The 12,606-nt window shown below is 50.8% G+C and overlaps 1 long non-coding RNA gene across 1 annotated transcript; it reads left to right on the forward strand.

The window, feature by feature from the left end:
* The first annotated feature begins 1,444 nt into the window (after nucleotides 1-1,444).
* On the forward strand, nucleotides 1,445-2,627 carry LOC128797227 (uncharacterized). Its single transcript, XR_008434058.1, has 2 exons — nucleotides 1,445-1,475; nucleotides 1,708-2,627. It is a non-coding gene; the product is annotated as an uncharacterized LOC128797227 (long non-coding RNA).
* Nucleotides 2,628-12,606: the final 9,979 nt, after the last annotated feature.

Consider the following 12,606-nt stretch of genomic DNA (forward strand, 5'->3'; position numbering starts at 1 on the left):
TTGCTGATGCAAAACAATGTCTCAGAAATACAACCAGCTTGTTCACCCTTTTTGCAAACCTCTTTTCAGGCTTGGACAACCTGGCTGCGACAGTGGAACCCTCCTAAAAAACGGGTGCCAAGAGACATAACTGGTGTTGTGGGAACAGAATTGGGAATCAATTCAGAGGTATTAATGAATAAATTGGCTTCTACGACTAGAGATTTGACCAAAATACAGCAACCACTGCAGTCGTCCTTATCGGCCTTGGGAACACATCAGTGCTTGCTATCAAACATTCTACCAAATTGGGAAAAGATAAATGTGAAGGATAAAAAATTGATCATTGATGCACTTAATGCCACGCAAAGCAATGTTTCCTTAGCTCTTAGCTGTATCCAGGCTCAATTATGGATGCAGTCAGTTGCTGCCTCAATTATAAGAGAAGGTGAAGAAGGCACTTTTCCTACTGAGATTAGGAAAATAGTCTGGGACAGTGCCACTGACTTTGAAAGAGATTTCCAATCCTGGTGGAATGTAGTGAATTTTACCTATGACCCTAACACAAACACAGCCACAGCATTTTGTGCTGACCATAAGTAATGCCTCAGTGCATTTGATATTCCCTAGCATCGCATTAGGATTAAATCATGATGGACCCACTTTCTATCCTTCTGAACATAGAGAATGGGCCCGTCAAATTGATGACAAATGGCAAACTGTCAATTTAGAGTCCTGTACTATCCGAGAACAACTAGGGTTTATCTGTGAAGGTAACGCAATTATAGCTCAAGATATCTGTTTAGACACAGAACAAAATAGCTGTCATTTTGATATTCATCCTAACGAGACTTCTGAAACAGTCCTTGTAAATACAGGCAATGGGCGTGCCTGCTTCAGAACCGCTTGTGATACTGTGTTTATAGAAAGTACAGTAGTAGATACTAAAAATCATTCAAATTATTGTGCTTGCAACTTTACTAAAATTGCAGGATGTGATTTTTCTTTTGTAGCTCCAGTTACCTTACATGAACTTTTAGAATCCAATCTCATGTTGATTCACAAGCTACTGCCTACTCCCATTGGGATGAACCTTACTTTGGTAAAGCAACCATTACTTCATCAAGATCTAATAGAGATCCTAGGAAAAATCAAGGAGAATGGACAGAAAACTCTGGTAACTGTTCATCATGATGTGCAAGAAATACATCGTGTTGTAGAAAGGGTGAAAAGTGATGCCGAGCACAAGTGGTGGGATACCCTTTTCGGGTGGTCACCCACCGCCGCCGGTATCCTGAACAAATTGTGCCATCCCACTGTTGTTCTTCTGATTTTAGTTATGATTGGTTTTGTTTTATCAGTAATCTTGCTTATTGTAAATTGGAGAATGATGAAACGATGAACAAAAGTAACATCTATAATTAATGCACACCACTTGGCCGACATCCTTTACACTATAGATATTCCCAGGACTGTAGACACAAGAAGATTATAGGGTTGGTAGATATGTTTTACATCCTTTTCTTTTATGTTTTTTTTTAAGCGCTGTTTTAATGATTTTTGTTTCTTGATTATAAAATTATACTGAGTAATATCGATGATACTAGGTTTATTACTTTACTGCTTAATATTGATTATACTGGTTTATTATTTGATCAATTTATTGTTTAATTGATTAATATTGATTATTATTTAAACAAACTATTGCTGAATTAATTATTGTTTTAGTTTTCCTGTTTTCTCTTTCCTTTCCTTTTTCTCTTCCCTTTTCCCTGGAATGTGCTGCCAACACTTGACGAGTCCTGAAGACTCCACGACGACACCATGGAACCCTGCTGATGAAGATCTTTCGAGGGCAATCGTCAGTCACGGGGTGGTGTAAGAGCCCGTCTGAAGCCCCTCATTTTCCATTCTGCCTTCCGATTGCCACGAGAAAGAATCCCTTCCTCCACTGCAGTTCCGGCTTAGAACAGGACACAGTGCAGGTGCAACCACTGAACCGTCATGCTAGCTGTTCCGAACAAGGCCTGGCAAGAACTTGGCAAGGACTTGGCAAGGACCTGACGTGGACTCAGCACGGGACAGCCTGATGCGCGGCCTGCTTCTAATCTCCGTTCTTAAGCCAAATGAACTTTTGGGGTGACTCCCGGGGTCCTTCATTGAAGACCCCTCATCTGCCTCGTTACCACTGTGACAAACAAAGAATGAGAACCCTCCTCCCAAGGACTGAGACTGAGACCCCTGCTATAGGGAGGAGGGGAAATTGGTGGTCTGACCACTAATGACATGACCTGTTTCCCTTCAGTGATTCAAATGGACTCATTCTTCATTGGATTCGTCTTGCTTTGGTGGTTTCTGTGGACTCAGCTGTTCCCGCGTGGCGATTACAATGGACTTTCGTTGTTCCACTTGCTCCCCCCTCTTTCCTCTGTGGACTATAACTGGAGCCCCGAGTCGACCAGAACTTCGGAGACTCCCCCGACACGACAGACAGAACCCCATCATCCGGACCACTGAGGATCGCGCCTGTGTTGGTAGCTATTCCCATACCCCTCTTCTCTCTCTCTCTCTCCTTTTATCTCCTTTCCGATCCCCACTATCGCATTTACTGGTTTGGCCCCTAATAAAGGTGCATTTGTTGTGATTAACTGATAGTCCCTTGTTGCTTGCCTTTTTGCACTTTTGGGATCGGTGAAAAGAACCATCACGACACCCCGCAAAAAGCGGATCGTGACAGGTGGGATGCATGAAAAATAAAATCAAAACTCAGGAAGTTTGTCCTGGAACACCTTCCATTGGCATGCCAAGAGTGAATTCAAGAGGCAGGAGAGCAGCAGCCACCGTCCCGCAGCTGTCTGCCAGCTTCGCACACAAGCCGGCTTCTTCGCGGCTTCGTTCTTCGCCTCTTGCAAGCTACCGCGATCTCCGGCTGCCAGAGGACAAGAAGCGGCTACTTCGCGCACAGATCACTGGAGCGGCAGCGGTGCGCTCCGAAGCGCCGCTTCTGCCGAAAGACGCCGGCAAGCGGCACTTGCTTTCGGCCAGCTCCGGAGCTGCGTATTCTGCCTCTCTAGTCGCCTACATCTTAGCCAAAAGCTTTTCCGCTTCAGTTCTCAAGGAAAAAGTGTACCAGCACTGCTCACTTAGCCCGACCTTGCCAGGAAATAAGATTTGCTGCACATTCCAAGGACACTGCACTTTCCTGGGCAAGCTGCAACCTGCTGGCAGATGGCCGTGCTCTCTGCCCACTCCTGCCCAGTTCTTGGTACTAGCGGGCACGTTGCAGCCTGGCGAAGGCAAGAAGCCTGGAGAGCTGTCACAGAGCAGAAGGGCAGCTGAGATGCTGAAAAGCAGCAAAGCTGAACAGCCTGCCTCAGCTTCAGCAGTGTGTAATTGACTGAAGGCGAAAAAGCAAGCAGCAGAGCAGCGGGCTTCTGTGCGCACTGAAGGCAATTGCAAGAATCCAGCAGCTGCTCCTTGCCAAGCACAGTCAGCTGCCTAGGTTCTTGCTTCTTGACCAACTCACAGTTGCCCTTCTTTTCAGCAGCTGCCACCGTGTTCTCTGCATCTCGGAGCCTCTGGGGAGCAACAAGAATTTCCAAGGTGGGATGCATGACGACTATGTCAAAAGCCAGGAAAGTTGTCCTGGAACACCTTCCATTGGCATGCCAAGAGTGAATTCAAGAGGCAGGAGAGCAGCAGCCACCGTCCCGCAGCTGTCTGCGAGCTTCGCACACAAGCCGGCTTCTTCGCGGCTTCGTTCTTCGCCTCTTGCAAGCTACCGCGATCTCCGGCTGCCGGAGGACAAGAAGCGGCTACTTCGCGCACAGATCACTGGAGCGGCAGCGGTGCGCTCCGAAGAGCCGCTTCTGCCGAAAGACGCCGGGAAGCGGCACTTGCTTTCGGCCAGCTACGGAGCTGCGTATTCTGCCTCTCTAGTCGCCTACATCTTAGCCAAAAGCTTTTCCGCTCCAGTTCTCAAGGAAAAAGTGTACCAGCACTGCTCACTTAGCCCGACCTTGCCAGGAAATAAGATTTGCTGCACATTCCAAGGACACTGCACTTTCCTGGGCAAGCTGCAACCTGCTGGCAGATGGCCGTGCTCTCTGCCCACTCCTGCCCAGTTCTTGGTACTAGCGGGCACGTTGCAGCCTGGCGAAGGCAAGAAGCCTGGAGAGCTGTCACAGAGCAGAAGGGCAGCTGAGATGCTGAAAAGCAGCAAAGCTGAACAGCCTGCCTCAGCTTCAGCAGTGTGTAATTGACTGAAGGCGAAAAAGCAAGCAGCAGAGCAGCGGGCTTCTGTGCGCACTGAAGGCAATTGCAAGAATCCAGCAGCTGCTCCTTGCCAAGCACAGTCAGCTGCCTAGGTTCTTGCTTCTTGACCAACTCACAGTTGCTCTTCTTTTCAGCAGCTGCCACCGTGTTCTCTGCATCTCGGAGCCTCTGGGGAGCAACAAGAATTTCCAAGGTGGGATGCATGACGACTATGTCAAAACCCAGGAAAGTTGTCCTGGAACACCTCCCATTGGCATGCCAAGAGTGAATTCAAGAGGCAGGAGAGCAGCAGCCACCGTCCCGCAGCTGTCTGCGAGCTTCGCACACAAGCCGGCTTCTTCGCGGCTTCGTTCTTCGCCTCTTGCAAGCTACCGCGATCTCCGGCTGCCGGAGGACAAGAAGCGGCTACTTCGCGCACAGATCACTGGAGCGGCAGCGGTGCGCTCCGAAGCGCCGCTTCTGCCGAAAGACGCCGGCAAGCGGCACTTGCTTTCGGCCAGCTCCGGAGCTGCGTATTCTGCCTCTCTAGTCGCCTACATCTTAGCCAAAAGCTTTTCCGCTCCAGTTCTCAAGGAAAAAGTGTACCAGCACTGCTCACTTAGCCCGACCTTGCCAGGAAATAAGATTTGCTGCACATTCCAAGGACACTGCACTTTCCTGGGCAAGCTGCAACCTGCTGGCAGATGGCCGTGCTCTCTGCCCACTCCTGCCCAGTTCTTGGTACTAGCGGGCACGTTGCAGCCTGGCGAAGGCAAGAAGCCTGGAGAGCTGTCACAGAGCAGAAGGGCAGCTGAGATGCTGAAAAGCAGCAAAGCTGAACAGCCTGCCTCAGCTTCAGCAGTGTGTAATTGACTGAAGGCGAAAAAGCAAGCAGCAGAGCAGCGGGCTTCTGTGCGCACTGAAGGCAATTGCAAGAATCCAGCAGCTGCTCCTTGCCAAGCACAGTCAGCTGCCTAGGTTCTTGCTTCTTGACCAACTCCCAGTTGCCCTTCTTTTCAGCAGCTGCCACCGTGTTCTCTGCATCTCGGAGCCTCTGGGGAGCAACAAGAATTTCCAAGGTGGGATGCATGACGACTATGTCAAAACCCAGGAAAGTTGTCCTGGAACACCTTCCATTGGCATGCCAAGAGTGAATTCAAGAGGCAGGAGAGCAGCAGCCACCGTCCCGCAGCTGTCTGCGAGCTTCGCACACAAGCCGGCTTCTTCGCGGCTTCGTTCTTCGCCTCTTGCAAGCTACCGCGATCTCCGGCTGCCGGAGGACAAGAAGCGGCTACTTCGCGCACAGATCACTGGAGCGGCAGCGGTGCGCTCCGAAGCGCCGCTTCTGCCGAAAGACGCCGGCAAGCGGCACTTGCTTTCGGCCAGCTCCGGAGCTGCGTATTCTGCCTCTCTAGTCGCCTACATCTTAGCGAAAAGCTTTTCCGCTTCAGTTCTCAAGGAGAAAGTGTACCAGCACTGCTCACTTAGCCCGACCTTGCCAGGAAATAAGATTTGCTGCACATTCCAAGGACACTGCACTTTCCTGGGCAAGCTGCAACCTGCTGGCAGATGGCCGTGCTCTCTGCCCACTCCTGCCCAGTTCTTGGTACTAGCGGGCACGTTGCAGCCTGGCGAAGGCAAGAAGCCTGGAGAGCTGTCACAGAGCAGAAGGGCAGCTGAGATGCTGAAAAGCAGCAAAGCTGAACAGCCTGCCTCAGCTTCAGCAGTGTGTAATTGACTGAAGGCGAAAAAGCAAGCAGCAGAGCAGCGGGCTTCTGTGCGCACTGAAGGCAATTGCAAGAATCCAGCAGCTGCTCCTTGCCAAGCACAGTCAGCTGCCTAGGTTCTTGCTTCTTGACCAACTCACAGTTGCTCTTCTTTTCAGCAGCTGCCACCGTGTTCTTTGCATCTCGGAGCCTCTGGGGAGCAACAAGAATTTCCAAGGTGGGATGCATGACGACTATGTCAAAACCCAGGAAAGTTGTCCTGGAACACCTTCCATTGGCATGCCAAGAGTGAATTCAAGAGGCAGGAGAGCAGCAGCCACCGTCCCGCAGCTGTCTGCGAGCTTCGCACACAAGCCGGCTTCTTCGCGGCTTCGTTCTTCGCCTCTTGCAAGCTACCGCGATCTCCGGCTGCCGGAGGACAAGAAGCGGCTACTTCGCGCACAGATCACTGGAGCGGCAGCGGTGCGCTCCGAAGCGCCGCTTCTGCCGAAAGACGCCGGCAAGCGGCACTTGCTTTCGGCCAGCTCCGGAGCTGCGTATTCTGCCTCTCTAGTCGCCTACATCTTAGCGAAAAGCTTTTCTGTCGGAACCCAAGGTGTCCCTCAGACACTCTTGGATGTTCTGGGCCCAGGGCAGAAGCCTCTGAGACCCTGGCAGGTGGCCAGGGACCCCTGTGGTCTTGAGCTTGACCCATGGAACAATTTACCAACCTTACAGGAAGAACAAGAAATCACAAAAGTTTAGATATTATAATAGAAGTAGTCACAAAGTGAAAGGTAGGATTTTTGAGTGCTGTACAGGGGGGTTTTAGGCCTTGTACAGGGGGGTCTGAGTCTTGTACATGGGGGTCAGAGGTTCTAAGATGGAGGGATTTGGGCGTGCCCTGTCCTCCTCCTTTCTTCTTCCTATTCTCCATGTTCTTGGTGGTGTTGGCACTCACAGATTGGTTTAGAGTAGAAAGTCACTGTTCAACATAGGTAGTAGGCATTGGGGAAAAACTATAAACACCTAATACGTAATGTGTGATATAAAAGATGGCACCAGCCCCTCGGGGAGGGGAGACGGGGACAGCCAGAGACGGGGACAGACAGAGTCAGGGACAATGTCAGGGAGTCTGTGTGCCTTGAGATAACATGCAATAAACTGCCTTGAGACCGGACGACTGAAGACTACTGAGTCTTTCTTTAAAGGCACGGGTTGGAGGAGAGACTTTACCACCATCCGGAGTCACCCCAAGCCGGGGAAGGCTCCGGCATCTGGCGTCCCTGGGTGGGCACTGACAAGAGACTAATTTACCAGACGACCTCCAACTTCCATCCGAGAAACAGGCACACCCTGAAGACTCCGAGGAGAGAGAGAGCGGACAGCTCCAGACGAAACATCCTGACCTTCACCAAAACAAATCATCCCAAGGACAGCCCGGAGTGGAGAAAAACCAGAAGCGCGCCTGGAATTTCTCGCCTGTGAGCTGCTGCACAGTAATCAGGATCATCTCCGGACCGACCTTGCGCTGACTCGGTTTTTGGTGAGATTGGTTGAGATTAAGAACATGGGGGGGGGATACTCCCAAGAGCAGATCCAAGTTTTGTCAGCCCTACAGAGGGTGGCATCCACACATCCTGTGGAGATGGCTCCAAAAGAGCTAAAGGCTCTGTTGTTGTGGGTGCGGTGTAATTACCCGCACATAGAGACACATCTCTTGTTCGAACCAAATTTCTGGCAAGAGATCAATAGGCATTTGCATTATCTGGCCGCAAAAAGAGATAAGAATGCCGCAAAACTTTTACCTTCCGCGAGAATAATGTTAGAGTCGTTTTCACAACGCGGCAAGGGGTCTCTTGTTTTACACCAAATAGCTCAGGCTCCTGGAGGAGCACAGGGAGAATTGCCCAGCCAGCAGCATGGGGCAGCTCTCTTCACCACAGATCAAGAGGAAGCAGAATCGCTTCCCGTGGAAAAGCAAGGGGATGATTTTCCAGCACGTCCAGGATCCCCGGATTCCCACAGGTCCTCAGATTCCCCTGAACCCCCAGAATCTCTAGGGTCCTCCGATGCAGAAACCCCTCAGTCGGTTGCAGATCAGCCGGGGATAGTTGTCACCCTCGGTGAGGGAGGAGATCGGGAATACCCCGAGCCTACACTCACAGGGGGGGGGCTGTAGCAGCACAGGCTGGGGAAGGTGCAGATGGGAGTGTAGAACCCAGAGAGGAGGGGGAGCCGTCTCTCGCAGCAGCGGCGGCGGGCAGTTTGCAACAGCCCTCGGCGCCAGGGAGAGCGGGGGGGACTGTGAGGGCAAAGGGGACCAGTGAGAAGGCGGGGGATGCGGGCGCGGCGGTCGTGCGTCCTGAGGGTCCCGTGACGCGTGCCATGGCGAGAGCCCGCGCTGCCGCAGCGGCAGCCGCCCGGCAGGCACAGGGTGAAGGCTCCCAAACCACAGCAGCGGCGTTGGCCAGGCAGCAGGCCGAGACAGAGCGAAAAACTACGGCTCGTCTCGCGGCAGCGGCAACGCGCATGCGTGGAATGGAGAAGCGAAACCCAGAAGCCGGGGCGGGGGAGGGCACCTCGCGTGCGGCGGGCGCGACACGAGCACAGACGGGACGGAAGGGACGCGCCCGGGTTGTGGGCGTTGGCACAGAGTCAGGAGAGGCATGTCCCAGTGATGGGCAGTATGGGGTGGATACATCAGAGCCGGAGTGGGATCGGGAAGGTGGCGACGTCAGTCTCGGGGAGGATGAGAGCGCTCCCGAGATCGCGGCTGCGCTGGAAAAAGCAAGGAGGCGCGGCCAGGGTCGGGGCGGGAGCGTCCACACCCCCGTGGTGACACAGGCAGGGATGGGGCGTGTCCAGGGTGCAAACGTTTACCAGGGCACCGCCTCCACACCGTTCCCACGGCAATCGACTCATGCGCACTCAGTCTGTGCCCACAGCCAATCCCAGCCAGTCTCAGACATTGTAAAGCTGAAGCAGTTGATACAGCGAGAGTCGACATCCCAGACTGCGGGATTTGCAAGTGTAAATCAATTGTTACAAGAATTGCACAGGGATTTATCAGAGATACAGATAGGGGAACAAACGTCCGAGTCTTTTGCAGTGCCGACCTCAGCCGGTCAGACGACAGCGCCACCTAGTGGCGGGACTGCAATATTGCAGGAGGTTTTGCCGGAGCCGGTTGCCCAAGCCATCGCGCCACCCAGTGGTGGGTCTGTAACATTGCAACACTTTTTTCCAGTTTTATATAAGAAGAAGTCTAGGGCGAGGAAGACTACACCTGCACGACAGCAGGAACCTTCGCTGATTCCAGAGAGGCATGAGACTCAGGACACTCCTGCTGAGGCGCAGCAACAGGATGATACTGTATGTATTACTGCTTCGGAGGGTATCCCAGTCTGGACAATTCCAACATTAAGGTCTGCTGATTCCTCACGTCAGGGAGAGTCAATTATAATATCAAAAGGAGTTGTTGAGTTTCTTTTACAGTATCTGACCACAGCCTTGGAGTCACATTCGGAGCTGCTGACTCATCTTTCGAAAATTTCTCAAACAATACAGGGCAGCCGTGTGTTTTCCTCTGCAGCAGATGTTCCATTCTCATCCGCAATCACCCAGCCCTCATCCTTGCAGATGCCACAGATGTCGGTGAGTTCTGCTGCACCAAAGCCTCGATCACAACAAATAACTCCACTCTACAGGCAAGTACCCACAAAATTTCCAGCTTTACCGAACGCAAAGCTAGACTGGCAGGACATTCGAGCAGAATTAGAAAAGGAAAAAGGTTTATTGCAGGGCTCGGGAAACATCATGATGCCAGTGAGCTATGATGCTCAGGGACAAAACCCAAGGTGGGAACGCCTGGATCGTGGTGCCATCAAAGACTTAGCTAAAGCCATCCGAGACAACGGGTTGTCATCACCGTACTTCAAACAAATGTTGAAGAGCATTTTTGGTATGTATGATTTAACACCCTATGATCTTAAATATCTTGCAACATCAGTTCTTACAGACACCCAGGCTCTTGTATGGCAAAAGGCATGGAGGAGATCCCTGGAGGAGCTGAGAGCCAGATACCAGGGCGGACCAAACGCGAACCTCACCATGGTGCAGCTTGCTGGTGATCCTCCCGAAGACGACCCGATTCAACAAGCGGTGAGGCTCCCACGGAACGTGCTCAGCGACATCAAGGAGGCGGCACGGAGAGCAATCCTACAGATTGCTCCGGCGGGAGTCCAGGACAGCATCTACACGGAGATCAAGCAGGGTCCTTCGGAGCCATTCTCCTCATTTGTGGATCGTCTTTCCCAAGCAGTGGAACGACAAGTAGTCGAAGAGGGGGCGAAACCACATTTGATCAAAAGCCTTGCGTTTTCCAATGCCAACCCGGAATGCAGGCGGATCATCAGCCTGATGCCACATCAGGCCACCTTGGCAGACATAATAGAGGCATGCAGCAAGGTGGGGACACCACAACATGTAGCATCCATCGTGAAAGAAGAGTTAGGAGAGCAGATTAAGAACAGTGTCAAGGAGGCTCTTGCAGATTACACAAAGAACAGTGGCAACACAGACAGGCACATCGTTTTGCGGAATCGCTGCCTTTCCACTTGGCAGTGTTGGGGGAAACAACACAACTGTATGGGTTGATTTTTCAATGGGATTCATCTCAAGGAGACCCTCTTCTGATGATAGAGTGGGTTTTTTTAGCTTACAGGCCCTCAAAAACAATTCTCACAGACTTAGAGATGATGGCTCAGATCATCATCAAAGCAAGAACAAGGTTGCTGACAATGTCAGGCAGGGATTTCTCAATCATTCATTTACCTCTAAAGAAAGATTATTTTGAATGGGCAATGCAAAAATCACAAGATATCTCCATTGCGTTGTTAGGGTATCCAGGTGTTTGCACAGTTCATTTCCCACCTCACAGAATGCTAAATGCAAAAATAAGTTTTAGAGAAAAACCAAAAATAAGTCAGGAACCAGTGGAAGGTGTGACAGTGTTCACTGATGGTTCAGGGAAAACCCACAAATCAGTGATCACATGGCAAAACCCAAAAACAGAGGAATGGGAATCAGACATCAAGACAGTGCAGGGTTCACCACAAATTGTAGAATTGGCAGCAGTGGTCAGGGCTTTCCAGTTGTTTCCGGAACCTCTCAATCTGATCACAGACTCAGCATATGTTGCGAATGTGATCAAACAATTGGAGGGATCACTGTTGAAGCGCACAGATAACGAAATCTTATATTCATATTTATCATGCATGAGAACAATCCTAGAAAATAGGGAACACGGATACTTTGTTACACATATCAGGGCGCATTCCTAACTTCCAGGGTTTTTGGCAGAAGGGAATGCTCGCGCAGACAAGCTCACAATGCCCATCTTGCAGACATTGCCAGACATTTTTGAGCAAGCAAAATTGAGCCATGCATTCTTCCATCAAAATGCTCAAGCATTGATGGAATCCTTTCGCCTTTCAAAAAGCCAGGCGAAGGAAATCATCAGTGCTTGCCCAGATTGTCAACTTGTACAGCCACCTGCATCCACAGGAGCAGTCAATCCAAGAGGATTGCAAAGTCTCCAGCTGTGGCAAACTGATGTCACAAAATACCCATCTTTTGGGCGGCTCAAAAACATCCATGTTTCAGTTGACACATTCTCAGGGGCAACATTTGCATCATTACATACAGGGGAAACCGCAGAACATGCCTGCAGACACTTTTTACAAGCATTTGCATCATTAGGGGTGCCACAAGAAATAAAAACAGATAATGGACCAACCTACACAGGCAAAGTGCTTGACAGATTCTTGAAAAGATGGGGAGTCAAACACATTTTCGGTATTCCTCATTCTCCCACAGGTCAAGCAATCATTGAAAGAACACATCATACCCTGAAATCCCTTTTGGATAAACAGAAAAGGGGGGAGGCAGGTGCAACACCGTATATGCGGTTGAACAAAGCACTGTATGTGTTGAATTTTTTAAATGGCTCTTTCTCAGAGCCCACTCCACCAATTATCAGGCACTTCACGAACAACACGCAAGCAAAGCTAAGGGAAAATCCTTTAGTTCTGATCCGAAACCCAGAGACAGGACAAATCGAAGGCCCATTCACACTAATCACTTGGGGCAAGGGTTTCGCTTGTGTTTCCACAGGGAGAGGACTGAAGTGGGTGTCAGCAAGGCACGTGAAACCTTACCGGGTGCAGACGCAAGCGGACGCAGATCCAAGAAGCGAAGACACAGGCACGCAAACGAAGGCAGACAACGGCGCTGCAAACATCTCATCAGACAACGATTGACAACTCAGAGACTTGGGGTTCTTCTTGGGACTCGAGTGTCATTCGGGTGTTGCTGCACTGCAAGGTTTCTCGCAGAGAGTGAGGACATGGGCATGGGGTTCAGACAGATAGTGTTCATGTGCTTCATTCTTTTGCCTGTTGCCATGAGCAATAGGGCACATTTTCCCATGAGACAACCAAAGGGAAATGTGTGGGAAACTTTGGCAAAGGCAGCAGGTCTGGACAGCATTTGTCTGACTCATTCAAGGCCAGGGAAACCATTCTCGACATGTTTGGTAGGTGTGCCGGTGAAGGAATGGCCGATCCCAAAGAACATCCCTCCAAAGGTTCTGAAATCTTTTTCG

This window comes from Vidua chalybeata, chromosome 18 (genome assembly GCF_026979565.1).
Source record: "Vidua chalybeata isolate OUT-0048 chromosome 18, bVidCha1 merged haplotype, whole genome shotgun sequence".
Classification (NCBI taxonomy): Eukaryota; Metazoa; Chordata; class Aves; order Passeriformes; family Viduidae; genus Vidua; species Vidua chalybeata.